Raw genomic sequence first — 15,686 nt, forward strand, 5'->3', positions numbered from 1 at the left:
AAGCGGTCCCAGCTGAGGTTGAGGTCACGTTATGTGTTTAGCCCTTACCTCAACTAGGTGACCAAGATGAGTTAAAAGAGGTAGGTACAGTATTTGTTCACGCAGTTGTACTAGCAGCTTAATAGAGGTGCACGTTGTGACCGTAACCTCAGAAAAACCTGGGCAGAAAAAATGCAGTTGTTACACCCTAGAAATGTGGTACCTTTGGTTTTGGATAGGCGGGCAGTAACAGCAATAGGAACCCATCAGGCATTAAGGCTAGAATGCCACTGAACCTGTCTCTGATACTATGGAGAGCACTGGCAGCTGGGGGGCACATTGGGTCTCGCTGCTCTGAATGGGGAAATAAATTGGAGGCAGTATTCATCATTTCTTGGCCTGCATCTATCTGCCCTTTAGTGCTGTCCCCTGTGTGGCAGGGATTTGGGAAGCTCTGCTACATCCCTCTAGTACATGCATTTTCTTTTCCCAGTCCCATCTGCTATACTGATTTGTTAAAAAGGAAAATCAAATCTCTAATCCACTGCTACTGTGTGAATAGAATCCTGCTCAGGGCATTAGCTCTGTCTTGTCAAGGAACACAATGTGCCGTTAAAACAAAAAGATGCCTCCAGCTTTGGGACAAAGGAGCAATGAGAAGTGAATGCCACCCACTTCTGCCGTGTGCTCTAAGCCAGGGGACAGGCCCAGGGGAGGGGATGTAACTGCAATGTCACCCTCCGGTGTGTGCCAATCTGGGAGAGGATATATTCACACAAAAGTAATACTTCAAAATCACCTTTGTTTAAGTCCAAATCTTCTTCTTCTTCTTCTTTTTTCTTTTTTTTTTTTTTTCCCCAAAGGCAAAGCAGTTCTGCAGCAGCTCAGAAGAAAGAAATCCTAACTTGCCCCTTACTGTGAATCTCCTGTGCACATCTTTGCAACAGGGCTGTGTGTGTTTGTGAGGACATGTCAGTGCCGTATCTTCACAACTAATCGCCCCCTGCCCCAGTTCTGTAAGTGCCTACAGCTAGGGGAAATAAAGAAAAACTGCATAAAATCAGAGTTCCCAGCTGCTGTGGGTTGTGATCTCTTAAAGTCCAGTGAAACAGTGCGATTCTCACTGTGTGTAATTCATGAATTTCCAGCACCAGTGACTTCAGGTGTACCCATAGAAAAAATGATTTTGGGGACATTTGTGGAATGCGCTAGGAAGAAGATGAATAATAACACAGTTTCCTCCGGTGGCTTAAGGGTTTTATCTTGTTGTCTTCTGAAGGAGCTTTGTTGGTCTTGCAGCTGCTGTGTGGCAGATGCTGATCTACTGGGGCAAGGCCCCCCTTTCCCCTCCTGAGCCTGTGCTAGCTGCCTTGTCTCTACAGAATTCCCATTAAATATGTGGCTGCATGCGCGTCATGGATGATGCCCACTTGCTTGCTGGCAGCTCTGCCTACAGATGCAGTAATTAATCATCGAGCGACAGGGTGGCAGTGCCCCTCATTGACTTCAGGGTGATTAAGAAGGGCTTGCTTTTGCCCTGCCCTACACAGAAAAGCAGTGAGCTGAGAAGGGTTGCTCTACTTTGGAACCGCTGCTTCGGAACAGCTGCAAAATCCTGCATTGCCAAGGACTTGGATTTCCAGTACCCTTTGGCATACAGAAGTATTTGCAAACCAGCAGGCTAGGAATGTGCAAACTCAGTTCTTCCGCACTTTTCCCATTCACCAGCCCCTCCAGGCTCCGTCCCAGGCGGTGGCTGAAGAAGCAAGCAGCAAGCCCAGCGTGTTGTACGGCTCCCAGACACCAAGCCTTTGGAGAAGCTGCATGGTGCAGCAGAGGAGTTTTCTGGAGGAAAAGCTTTTATTGTTCTGGGCCAAATTATTTGCAGCTCCCGGAGGTATAAAAAATACAGTTGCCACTATTGAATTTTGGAATTTCTAAATGCTAATCTAGTGCTGGAGATGAAGAACAGGAAAATGTTTTCTGTAGCGTGCATTTAAAATCAGTTCCTGAATGCCTGAGGTTGGGCAGATCTCCCACCCAGCCAAATGAGGGATTTTTCTGGATAAGAATGTTGGCATTTGGCTATAAGTTGCTATTAAGTAGAGCAGTTTTCACTCATGAATATGCATGTAGCTATATTGAAATGTGTGTACTATCAGCATACAACTTTGCAAATCCTTTATTTCAGTTTATACTGGGGAAAGGAGGCAGCTGGTGATTATTTCACCTACCAGCACCCACATTTAACCAGTGACTTACACAGGGTAGTAGCTGTGTCAGCCTACCTGGGCCACCTGCTATTATTCCTCTTCTACTTCATACAGCAAAGAAGCATTTCTCATCCTAGTAGTCACTTTCTTTCATCTGCTTGCATGGGAAATGGCTTTTTCATTTTCTGCTCTTTTAAAGATCTTGGTATAATTATTATTAATATGATTAATTTTATTCATATTTTTTATTACACAAATGGGTAAAAAGAAAAGCAACTAGACAGCGCTTACTGAGAATGATTAAAGGCACTAATTGTGAAGCAACTAACCTGCAGATCAAGTATATGGTGGGAAGCATCATTCTGTACCTGCCCTCCCTTTCAGCACTGCTGTGGCTGCAGGCTTTTAGGGGTCACTTACCGAGCTGGGAGCTGTCACGATGTGTGGAGGATGGAGAGGCTGGAGTCAGGCTGTCAGGAGTCATGGACCACTTCTCTCGTTTCAGCCCTTTGCCAGGTTGTCCCTTCGATTGTTGCTAGATCAAAACGAAGTATTGCCTGAAATGAGTTTTGCTCCGTACAGACCGGTGGAGTGGTGAGACATTAAAAAGCAAGCAGGCTGCCGTGGTGTGGCAGATGGGGCTGTGTGGTGGCTGAACCCGTGGTGGTCCACATTAGAAGTCAGCATCAGCCACGCTGTCACAGCAGTGGCCATCAGACATCTATTCTTTTTCAGGCAACCACACACAAACACACAGACTCAAAGGCCTTCACCCAGTCAGTGACCACGGGAAGGATACGTGCTAGAGCTTGTGGGTTTTGGAGGACTTGCAATGAGTTGTATTTAGTTTTAACCTGTTGCCTGATTAATCCATTTTAGATTGTTCTTTAACCTTAGCCTATTCTCTTTTTGTTTTGTTCCTTCAGTCTGATTTCATTTGGTGTCCTTAACTCTTGACCTAGGTTGTAGGGATTTTGAAAGGTGCATTTCCTTCTTAGCTTTGGTTCAATGTGTCAATGCATCGCTCACAACCTAAGCTTAGCCTCGATGAAGACAAAAGAGACTGACTGCTGCTCACGCCCCAGGGCTCGCCAGACATTCGCAAAAGCTTCATGTTGTTGGCTTTTAGTGTTTAAGTGTTTAAGAGGATTTCAGGATGTTGTCTATGAAAAAGAAAACAAAAAACAAACAAAAAAAAGACACCAGAGTGTCCGCCTTGAGCAGCAAACCCATTCTGTTAGCTAAGAAGGACTCCCTGCTGGTTGTTGTAATGCTCTTGCCAAACCTCGCATGAAGTGTGTGTTGTACAGACAGGTCCTTACTTCCAATGACCAGAGTGGCTCCGTGAGGGAGAGAAGCAATGTTTTGCACATGAAGATTTCACAGAAAGAATTGGGTCCAAGCATCCACAGCTCTCACTGAAATCTGTGGGAGCTGCAATACCACCAATGAGCTCTTAAAATCCTCTGAGACTGACTCTAAAATACCCTCAGACTATCTTCTGAAGGGAGGATGACAGAGAACCAAAGCAAAAAGTTGGTAAAGATCTGCAGAGGCCGCCTGGCCCAACTCCTATTTCAAGCTGCTGTTGGAAGCACAATCCATTGGGGATCTTTTGGGTTGCCTTTAGATACTAAACCAATGGTGGGCACTTAGGCCATGCTCCCCATCACCCCAATGAGACTGGGTAAGCTTGAAAAAGACTTTCTGAAGGAACAAGCTGAGATTCTTACCTGACTGCATGCTTGAAGAAAAAGAAGGTTTATGGTATTTAGTAAACTGGGTAGGAATCATCATAAACCCCTGAGGCTGGCAACACTTAATCTGAGAACATTCATCTTAAGAGCTCAACAGATATTTCATTTTTCTGCTTTGCTGGATGAAAAAGTCAAAATTAAAAGCAAAGAAAAAAAACCATTGGAGATCATTTGTGCTTTTTCTTTATCTGTTTCTCTTGGATAAATAAATAAACTGGAGACAAATCATGAGGGCATTCTCCTTGGCTTGGAGCAAAATGAAACTTGCATTCTCAGGTATTGATAACTCTCCTTTCAGAAGACATGACATTACTCCTCAGTCTGAAACATTGCTTGGAAATTAAACTTCTGAATGTTCTGCTTGAAGAATAGCCAAATTCAAAGCTTTGTATTTCTGCGTTTGTTAATTGAAGTTATTTGCAAATTTTGATCCAGTGCTGCTAAGGCAGTCCCAAGACTGCGGGTAGATTTAGAGAATATGAGGTATATCTGGAGTTGGAAGGGAACTGCTTCAGCTTGGTTCAGGGCCATTGGGTCCTGCTGAGCATCAAGGTCCTTTCTCCAGAATGCACAGTCAAGCAGTGCAAGAAAGCAAGAATGAGAAACGGGAGCCAGATTTCCATTTCTAGGACTATCACTCTTAGGGATGCCAGATTGCTCTATAGGGAGAAGCATACAACCTTGAAGAGAACCAAGTGTAAGAAGCAGAAAGGCCACAAATGAGCTTGAAAACAGTGGAGTGAAAAGAAAAATATAGAGAAATGTTACATGGGAAGTTGTCATGATTATTATTAGATGAGGAAGAAGTGTGTCCAATTTATTAACAGCCTAATTATCTGACGAATTGACCAGCTGTCTTTGCCCTCAGAAAGTAGAGGTTTCTGTGTCTGGATGTTTTATCAGGGCAAGGAAGAAGTTCAAGTAGTTTTATCTAGTCATCTGAAGAAGTCCTTTGCTAGAAAGGGAAGGTTAATTCCATTAAACTGGTGGAAATTATGAAAAAAACATCATGTTCAAAGAAGCTTATTTCAGCAGTAGGTATATACACGTGTGTGTAGATAGATAAAGAAATATTTCTGCCAAACCTGTCATAATTCACAAATGCTTTGTGTGTACACCACTTCTCGATGTAGTTTATCCTCTCCCTCTTGCCTACCTGGCCACCTTCTCTCTGGGTTATGTTTTGGCTTTTCAGCTACTGACAGTTTCAGGAATTCAGGCCAGCCTCACCCAGTGACGTGCTCTAGTGGTCCTTAGGCACAGCTATATGGCAAGATAGAGAGTAACAAGTGGCATTGCTCGACAGGGGGGTTCTAGCCATGCCTGCAGTATTTATGCAAACGGAGAGCTCTTGTCCAAGGGTTATTTCAGGGTGTAGAGGGAAGGTGACACAAAGGGGCAGGATCTGCCCAGCTGACCGCCCGGTGAAGCAGCACATCTACCTGATAGCCTGCCACACGGAGGGCTGAGATGTTGGGCTGATGAAGATGGGAACAAACTACCTCTCAAGAGAGCACCCGAGAATAATTGATTTTCAACTTGCTTCTTGATCATAGTATTGGGTTGCCTTGCTCTTGTGCAATTAAAAAATAATTATTAATATCCCTTACCAACTTTGCACTGGTGTCTCTTTGTCAAGTTCAGGACTCTCAGGCTGTCTTCTTCGCGAACCTGTCTCCTATTCTCATTTTCCTCATCATACCTCAGGTTTTTTTATTAGCTTGGAAATACTGTGATGAAACCTACATTTTGTATTCAGGATTTAGAGTACCATAGATTTATAAAGCTGCACAATGGTGTTATGTTTTACTTTCTGGGTTTTTTGGTGCTTTTTTTTTTTTTTTATGTTCCTTCCACTCAGTTTGCCATTTTGATCACAGAAATGTCCTTTGCTGTCATGTACCCGCTGACGCTGGGTAGCAGATTTTCCCCATCCTCATGCACCCATTGTGCTTGTTACACTGAGGCTGGCTCAAGCATGGGAGGCAGCAGAGCGAGGGAAGGAATGTAAACCCACTCACCACTGTCAGAACCCCAAAATTCCATGTGAAATCACTCCCCAAATGACATTTTTCTAAAAACTATGACCATAATTACTATCTATGTACAATCTTTGTTAGCTTTTTGCTTTGCAGACTTTTACAGCTTGTCATATCAGGTATTTCTATGTAATTATGAAACTTAGAAATTAAATAAAAGAAAATTAAATGAGAAGAAATAGGAAAGCTGAGATTCCTAACAAGAACAGGACTGTAGAAGATGAATCACAGAGAAAACCAAACCCAACCGAAACCAAAATAGACTCCATAAATACATCAACAATTTTCTTAAAGTTCATAGGAGCAACATTGCATATAATAGGTGTAATAACGGACAGAACTGGCTGTATTTGCCTTTCTACAGGGGTTCACAGACACTGACTGATGGAATGACTGTGCACCGTACCAGCTGAAATCTTGGTTTCAGTGTCACGGCTCAGGGAATTAGAAACCTAAGAAGACTGAAGTCTCCTCTAACCAACAATCTAACATTTCAAATAAATTTGTTTTTAATTGCGTGAGTCTAAGAGGTTACTTTTAATAATTGAAACAGAGATTGTTCCAGGAGGATTAGAGCAAGTGTTTAGAAGATAGGAATTCTTTCATAAAGAAAAACATTAAAAAATAATCCTGACAAGTCGAGTGGCACTATAACATGCTACCACATTATCACATAGGGAATAAAGACTGTGGCATGAAGGAAAAACGGAGCCCTCTGTGATAGGAAAGATCTTAATCACCTCATTTTACAAGGAGGATGAAATCACTGCTGGATTTGTTAACATCTGAAAATATTAAATGAAAAAATAAAAGCTCAATAAGGCTGTACAGAGATCTCTCTTTTGCTAGTGGGGAATCTGAAAGTACTTAAGCAGGCAATATTGTACTTTACATTTGTGATGCCTGTGGGCTGCCCTGATGCAGTGTCTTTTTCCTAGGTGCAGGCTTGAGCAGGAAGGTGTCCAGTCCTGCAGCCTGGGGGCAAATTTCCAAGCCTTGCTCTTGCATGAACAGCAAGGGTGGCAGCTGGCATCCAGACAGGGCTTCAGAAAGCCATCGGGTTCAGACCATTGTCCTTAGGCCAGGCCTGTGATGCTTAGGAGCATCAATTACTTGTGTTATGCAAGTACGGATCACGTCCTGAGCCTCCTAGAGCAGTCAGCAAGGGCTTTCCAACCCCTTCAGCCATGAATGCTTGGGTCTCTGGGTCTCAGTCCTATTTACAGCCACCCCTGGCATCTCAACAGCCCAGCAGGAGGTAGCTGTCCCCACACCTCCTGCCCTGCAAGCTCCTGGTGTGGTTTTTTTTTCCTTGCCTCCCCACTGATCTGCCTGCCTCTGTGAGGACAGCCCCACTGCTTGCCACTGCTCCCAGGCTCTGACACTCTGCCAGAGGATTTTCTTTGCTCCATGCCTTTCTTTCCTGCAAAGATCCCCATTTCCTACTCTCCTGGCATCTCTGCAGAAAGAGAAGTGTCAGACCTCCTTAGAAATCGGCCATCAGTTTCTAAATGGTGTACCGTCCGCCCCGGTGTAAAGTGCTTGATTAACTTCAACTGGTTGATCTGGTTTTCCAAACTGGAGAGTAAAACCACAGGCTTAAAAAAGCAAAAATCATGGAAGCAAACTGTCTTTGAAGCTGCTTTCTTCCAGATCTAGTAGAGCTCAAGGTATCCCAGAGGGAATTTCTCATAAGACGTTCTGCTGTGAAATGCATGCTGCAGGCTTGAGATAGCACTGCTCCAAAAAGGAGGAACCAGCTCCTGATATATTAAAACAATGGCAGGTAACTGATGCTGTTAAAAAAAAAGAGAGGTCTTATATCTACATTCTGATTCAGCAAGTATATATCTCAGTAATCCAATGAAGGCACAGCAGGCAGATAGGATTTGGGATTTTTTTGTTTGTTTGTTTGCTTGCTTGCCTTCTTTTAAAAATTTGATAATGAAAAATAAAGCTTGTAAAAATGAATAGAGTGTGTATTTTCTCTTCCTCTGCAAATCTTTCCTTCTGGTAAGATGGGCTACCCTTACTCCAGGTTCGTTTGAGCCTATTACATGCCAAAAAGCCTTTCTCATCTTATTACAACAGTTTTGGAATCGGCAGGTTTCTTCCCTTGCCTGGGTGTGGAGATAACGACAGACCTTCGCACCGTTGTAGCTCTGGTGGTGGCTGTGGGACGGTGGGTCACACTACGCAGCAGCGGACCCCTGGGAAGTCCTGTGCGTTTCTTTCTGAATTTCTTTATCCTTTTCCTGAGGTTCTTGTTTCTTTGTAGAAGATCGCTGTTCTCTTGCTGCCCACCATTCCTTCTTCCTGCACCCACCTGCTTGTGCCCCTTTTCCTGCCTGTCCCCAAAGGTGCCTGATGCTGCAGTGGAGGTGGTGCAAAGGCCAGGTACCTGTTCCTGCATCGGGATGTGCGATTCCCTCTGAATGGGGGGGGTGTTTCCAAAGAGAAGTTCATGTCTCCTCACAAGGCTCGCCCCTGCCTCAGGGCAATGCTCTGTTCCATCCCAGAAGTTTACTGTTGCCATATATCAGATGATTTCTCACCTGGGGCTCTTCCAGTAAATCTGCGACTGAGATTCCCACTTTGCTTGAGTAGCCCAGCACAGCACAGCACAGCAAAACCCAGTATTTCAGGAAAGGGACTGCAAATCATGGCTCTGTCAGCCTGACATGTCTTGGCAAGCTTATCCAAGGTCCCTTTGTTATCCACCCTGTGCTTGTCCTTGCAGGAATCCAAACTTCTCATATCCAGAAAATGTCTGTGGGAACTCCTGAGGATCTCCATTGACATGTAAAGTCCGCCATCAACATCTGAGAAAGGAAAAAGACCTTCTGATTAAACCCAAGAACAGCATGAGCAGAGAGAACCAGCCAAGAAGAGAGACCACCCACACCTTATCACATACACTATATCAAAAGGTTTTCCCTAGAAGCTTCCTCTTTGTCCCTCAAATCCACTATTTGCTATAATAAACCACTAGTCCAATTCTCAGCTACTATGTCCAGAGGCAACTAAATATATTACCTTGTAACAGTAAAAGAAAGATTTTGCTGAGGATCAAAATCCTCTGTCTCTCCTTAGTTATCGTCTGGAGCAAAATTTATCATTTTCAAGTTTTCCAACTGGCTTCTATAGACAGTAAAGACGACCTTCAATTTTGTCCTTCAAAGATATCTAAAAGAGATTCATGAGAGTATAAACTCAGGTGTCCTTCGGCTTTCAATTCATCTTAAAAAGTGCTTTTAGCTGATATAAATTAGACCAGTTCCTCAAGCAAAACAACAAAATCTAGTAAAAGCATATTCCCCGCTCTGGCAGTGGCATATCTCCAATAAGGTTTTTTCCTAAGATACAAATATAATTTAAAAAAGAAAAGCTGCCTCCTCACTCCACCCCCTGTTTATTTTTTTAAAAAGCAGCAAAAAATTAGAAGACTAAATCTGATCTCACAGTCCTTTAGTGCTTTGTATCTTTCTCTCATGTAATTGCTCAGATAGTAGGATTCTCAGCAATGCTGGAGAAAATGTGACTTTTGACTTTTCTGTTGTGACTTTTTTAATCAGTCAGCTGGGGAAACCTTAAAAGAGAAGTTATCTGAGCTTTTTTTTTTCATTTTTTTTTTTCAGAGCCTCCTGCAAAGTGGAAGTTATCAGCATCTTCCAACTGATATGCCATAGTTTTGAAAATCTTCTTTCTTAGGCAATTGCATCTGAACTTTTGGGGCTTTGCTGATGAGAAGATGACTCATTTACAAGCATTTTACAGGATAGCAGCAGTTCTGTTCTTAATCAGTTTTTGAGCAAGGAGAGCCAGGGAAATTTTAAATACTGTGTTTTCATTTTAATGTTAGGTTTTATTCATGAGATTCTCGTTGACCTTTTAAGTAAGCTACACAGCTACCATGCCAGAATTCCCAGCAAACTGAGGAAGTTTTACTAAAATTTTCATAATTCTTTTTCCCAAAAAAATCCTCTTTGGCTTCAAGTGGGTTGGAATTAACTGTGAATGCTTTTTATCCTGGCCTCTGCTCAAACAAAACAGTATTTAGGTAATACTGCCACTTACAAGTCCTACGATCTTCGTTCTTGTAGAGTCTGGGGCACATGCTGATTCCTCCATTTGACAGACAAACTGGGAAATGTGTCTTGTACTTCTCTCTGGGAATGACCAGAGGCCGCTTGACAGCTGGGCAGAGTTTAAGCTTTTTGAGGCAGTACGTATTCAGCCAATCTTTGGAGTTCTTCACTTTCCCAGTGGGACCCACACAAGACGGTCTGATCCCATTTCTCACATAGTCTGTCAGTATAAATGATGTCTTAATCTGACTTAAAACAGCCCTGAGGGATTCTGGAAGGATAAGCTGCTTCTGACAATTGGGAAAAAAAAATTAGTATTTCCCAAACTATCCCGGACTAGTACTCTTTTTTGGGCTGATCTTACCATACTTTTTATTTTTTTCTTCCCTGTGGGATCAGGGTGGCAGCAAGTGTCATTGAAAGTGACAACTGATCTCCTGATGATCAGGAGATGTCCTGCTAATACTAATTTGTGTCCTGTTAGTTTTATGGGTACTATACCAGAGTCACAGACCAGATTGACAGCCATTTGCCTGGATTTTGCTGGAAACATTCCAAATATAAAAGATAGAAGGAGTATGAAAGAATACAGACCATTTAAAATCAGATTATTATCTCTACAAGCTATATGAAATAGTCCCCCCTTAAAAAAAAAATAAAAAAAGGCAAAACTTTACCTAGTTGTTTTAAGATAATACTAGTATTAGTAGTGTCCAAGGAAGTTATATTTGCAAAGCACAACACTTGTCCATCTAATGAATGCTATGTGTCTAAAGAAAACTGGGAAATGCTGTCCTGGTACTTGCTTTATGTGTGTATGCATATTGGGAATTCTTGCAAAATAGCAGCTAGCTCCTCCTCTGTCCTTGTCTGTTACAGAAATCCAGCCTCATAGTTTCATTTGATGCTCCCAAGCTCCTCTCACAGCAGAAGAAAGGATAACTATTCCTTATTCACCTTTTCTTTCCAGCCACTGTTTTATATAGCTCTATCACTTCTTCTAGTGACCTCTTTTCAGAGGTGAAGACTTCTAGTCTATTTAATCTCTCCTAGGACAGAAACCATCCCACGTTTTTGATTGTCTTTGTTGCCATTCTCTGTATCTTCACTAGTTTTTGCCTACTCCGTTTTGAGACACGGTGACCTGCCATGCACGCAGTATTCAGGACGCGGGCAAATCTTGGGATTATTCAGTGGCACAGTGCTGCTTTCCCTGCTGCTGTTGGTTGTTTTAATACCTTACATACTGTTTACCTTTTCAGACCGCCGCAGGGCAACGAACAGATGCTTTTGTTGAGCAATCTGCAGTGACTCTATGATCTCTTTGCAGAATGATAATAGCTAATTTAGGTCTTATCATTGTATATATGTATTTAGTGTTGTTTTCCCCATGTGCATTACTTTGCATTTATCAACATTGAATTTAATCTGCCACTTTATTACTCCCTCAGAACCCTAAGATCAGTTTTGGTTTTTACTACCCTGAATAATTTTATAACATCAGCAAAACTCAAGATCATCCTTAGGGCTAATCTTATTTAATATTTTCATTAATTTCTGCAAACAAAAAAAAGTTTCAGTGTGCAAATTTAATTTGCTAATAGCACAAAGTTGAGAAACCTTCTTCATTGCGGGAGATGTTCAGCATATTACAGATTAAGAACTAGATGACTTTGGGCACTGCAATAATGGAAATGGAAATAAATGCAATAGTGTAAACTGCAAAGTCATTCTATTTGTTACAATATATTAACACTGTAAAAATGTTATGCACATTTAAAAGTATATAACAAGAGTTCCTGCTGGGGTGTGGAAGTTCAGCAGTGGAAAAAAAAAGACCTGACACAATAATCAAACTGCAAATGGACTCTAAGCCACCGGTGTTACACAGCTATAAAAAGCCAAACCTAATCTTTGGAGATAGTAGAACATGTCTATCCTGCAGAGATAAAGAAGGATCAGTATTATTGTGTGAGGTGCTGGGTTGCTAGGTGTGCCTCTGCTCACTCATGTTCAATGAAGATTCATTCAAGCTGGAGATGTGCAGGTCAGATAACTTGTGGACTGGGAAATTTGTCTACAAGAAGCATTTCAAAGAGAAAAACTGATTTCCCTTTATAAATGAACTGTGGAAATCAACTCTGCAAGCTAATGGCGCCACTGGCACAGGGGCAAAGAAGCATAAATTGATCATGAATAGTTGTAGGCTGGAAATTAACTGAAGTTTTCTTGACTATCAAATGGGTGAGAAGCAATTTTAAAAATGGAGCTGAAGTCTTTCTGAAGGAGTTAGATGACATGATTATCCCCCTCAACAGCAGGCTGGCTCTGCTGGCTGACAAGCCATCTTCCCAGCAGGAGCCGATTCCTCTCCTTTGGCATCATGCCGGCGGTGTTTCATCCCCTCATCATTAGGGAAGGATGAGTCAAAAGGTGTCTCCTCGCTGCTGTAAACTCCACTGACTCTAGCAAGCAGCAGGGGACTTGCCCTGCTCTCGAGGAAGCGCTGGATAACGCTGCCATGAAGGTCCTGGCCATCATGTCAAGAGCTGGCAACTAATCAAGCTCAGATGATTTTCAAGAAGCAATTTCTCATTAACATTTCCACATATGGATGAAAAAGTCTTAAGCACTGAATGCTGGAGTCCTCTTCCTACAAGAAGCCCATGCAATAAACGCAAACAGTTTCCTTACTGGCTATTGGAAGGTCTTGCGTGGTTTAGCGTGAGACCATTTCAAGCTCTGTACACATTTTTAGGTTCAGTTTCTGGCTATTCTCCCCCAACAATAGCTATTAGTTTATGCCAGTCTTAGAACTAAGGGGGTTGTATTGTGGATACATGAAAGTCAGGAACAAATGAAGGCAACTTTTTAGTTTTCAAAGCACATATTCTTCTAATTCTTCAGCCCACAGTTGATCTTGAGAAGACTAATGTTACAAAGAAGAAAATCACAGCTGCTTGATCCCACTGTTGTTTTCTTTTGTTGGGTGTTTTTGCTGCTTTGGTTTGAGTTTTTTAACATGAAGGTCCTTTACTTACACTGTCACATTTCTTGCCTTTCCATGTGGCACTTTGCAAAAGCAGAGTAAATATAAAAAGAACACTGGTATAATGACAAATGCCATGGGGAGCTCTGAAAACACTCCAGGGAAAAATGTTTGGAAGAAGAGTGGTGTCAATTCAGTGACCATAATATATTCAAACCAAAGTGCACTATGAATCCTTTTTCTTTTGTCTGTTGTTGGTGTGAAGGGTTCAGAGCGCTTTCTACCAGCTAACGTGAAGAGGACAGAGGCTACTTGAAATCAAACTTTTACTAAAAGAAGTTTGGGTCTTCTTTCCTTAGTTGTGACCCTAAGGACAACTCTAGTTCAAACAGGCTACACTGAAAAGTAAAGTAGGGAGTATTAGAGGGGATTTCTGTTGGGTCTTTTTTCTCTCTTTCTGTTTCACAGCACGGTGAGTATAGGGTCTTCATCAGAGCCTTCCAGCCCCAGGGCTTACTAAGATAACATCACTTTCTTGTCTAGCTAGGCATGTAAACCATTCACGTGTTGGGTTCATGTGCTCTGCTGAGAGTACGGATAACAATAAATTGGTGCTGTTTCAATAGATTTTATGTACAACCTGAGGCAGAGATTAGAGTTGGGATTTTTTTGTCCTTTTAGTGTAGACCTTATTGAGAAACTTGCTGTCACACTTCATATTCCATTTATTTTCTTAACGGTTCATAAAAGATTACTAAGTGAATAATAAATGTTTCAATTAAACACAGAGATTGTTATCTAGGTCAATAAATTGCTTTCAAACTTCTGTAATGTCTGCTGGTGATGTAACAATTTTGGAATAAACATTATATATGCTTTTAAAACAGATTACTATTTATTAACTCTCTGTCAACCATTTTCAGATAAATCACTGCTAATATAAAATGTGGTAAGAATTCATGCAGCTGAGAGTGCCTGATATTGGTAACATCATTTTGCACTATTGAATTCTCCAAGCAATTCAAAAGGAAAATGGCTATGGAGTATCTTAGACAAGTAGGAGAGAAATAGACATTTATATTAATCTAACAAATTTTTATGGAGTTAAGGTGGGACACAGAGGTTGTTCCATTATCAGTGGAGAGGATAAGCACAAGCAGAGAACAATTCATCATACCTATCTTACCACAGGATTAATTTTCTTCTGTGCTGAATATAAATTCCCCTGAAAAAAAATAATTTCAACAGAACTGGATATGAGCACCATATCTGGCCAGAAAATTGGCTGACTGATGGTAAACAATGGGTAACGATAGATTTTTGAAGCATCGAATTGTCAGATGCAGCTAAAAAAGATAGCAGAGGAATCTGTCTTATGATTGTTCTTATTTAACATCACCTTTAGTGATCAGGAAGAAGGCATGAGAAGCATATTAGTTAAATAGACAGATGGTGCTGCCTTGGAAGCCAATCAAACTTTGGAGATGACAGAAATATTGCAAAAGATCTGTAGAAGTCAGAAAAAGAGATGAGGGACAAAAACAGAAACATTTTGAATTAGTAGAGATTAAAGTATTGAGGGGAAAATGTCCCAAAGCACTGACGATGTAATGGGCACACTGATGGAGAAGGAGCAGTGACAGCAAGAAGATATGACTTCAGAACAGTACAGCTCTTTGGAGCTAATGACGTTGAGGTATCTGTGATCATGAAAAATGTAAGTAATATCCTCTGTTATGTGCATTTTTCCTACAAAATGCCATTGCCATCATCAACTTCTAAGGGCATTCTGTACCTCTCTCAGCCCCAGACAAAGAGCTAAGGCTGCCTTCTATTTGCTGCCTAAATGGTCAGTCAGAGCCAGCCTGAAGCCCCACTAATTAGCATTGCTAATTATAGGGTAGATAGGCACACTTCCAGCTCTACCGCTGATCGGTAAAAACAATGAGTCACTTTTAGGTCAGATGTTTGTGCACACCAATGTGGACTGCATCAGTCCTTGCGCCGGAGTGAGCCCACAGCTCACCAGAGATGGTGGTGGACAAACAAAGCCCCCAGCAGCCATCCTTTCTTTAACTGTAGAGATGTAAAGTCCCAGTATCCGAAAGGAATTAATTCACTCACTTGCAACTATAGCCACAGAAGTAGCTGACGGACATGCTGACAATTTCTGTTCCTATCATTATTCTCATCATACCAGTCTATTTAGGAATGTGAGCCACACACCCCCTGCACAGCATATGTGCTTTCTTCTCAGCTAGTCTGGGTTAGGATGAGGGTCTTGAGGAGGCATCGCCGTGATGCAGCACTGCTCCCGCAAGTTCTCCTAATGCAGAGCATCTCCCTGCCGGTGCTGTCCGTGGCACTGCAGTGCTCCTGACCACCGAGCAGCACCTTCCACTCTGCTCCACCCCAGTAGGGTGCCCCCAACAGCTCCATTTTCCCCACAAAATATGAAGATTTGGGGAATCAACAGACATGTTGTGCATTTGAATTAATATTTTGAAGTTGTTATAGTGAAATTTATGGAGTGTTTCTAAACTGATTAAGACATTTAGGATACACATGGAAATGCGACAAGGGCACAGTAAAAGGGATGGCCACCTCGGATGCTCATCCCA

The sequence above is a fragment of the Falco biarmicus genome, chromosome 8, assembly GCF_023638135.1.
Source record: "Falco biarmicus isolate bFalBia1 chromosome 8, bFalBia1.pri, whole genome shotgun sequence".
In the NCBI taxonomy this organism is placed as follows: Eukaryota; Metazoa; Chordata; class Aves; order Falconiformes; family Falconidae; genus Falco; species Falco biarmicus.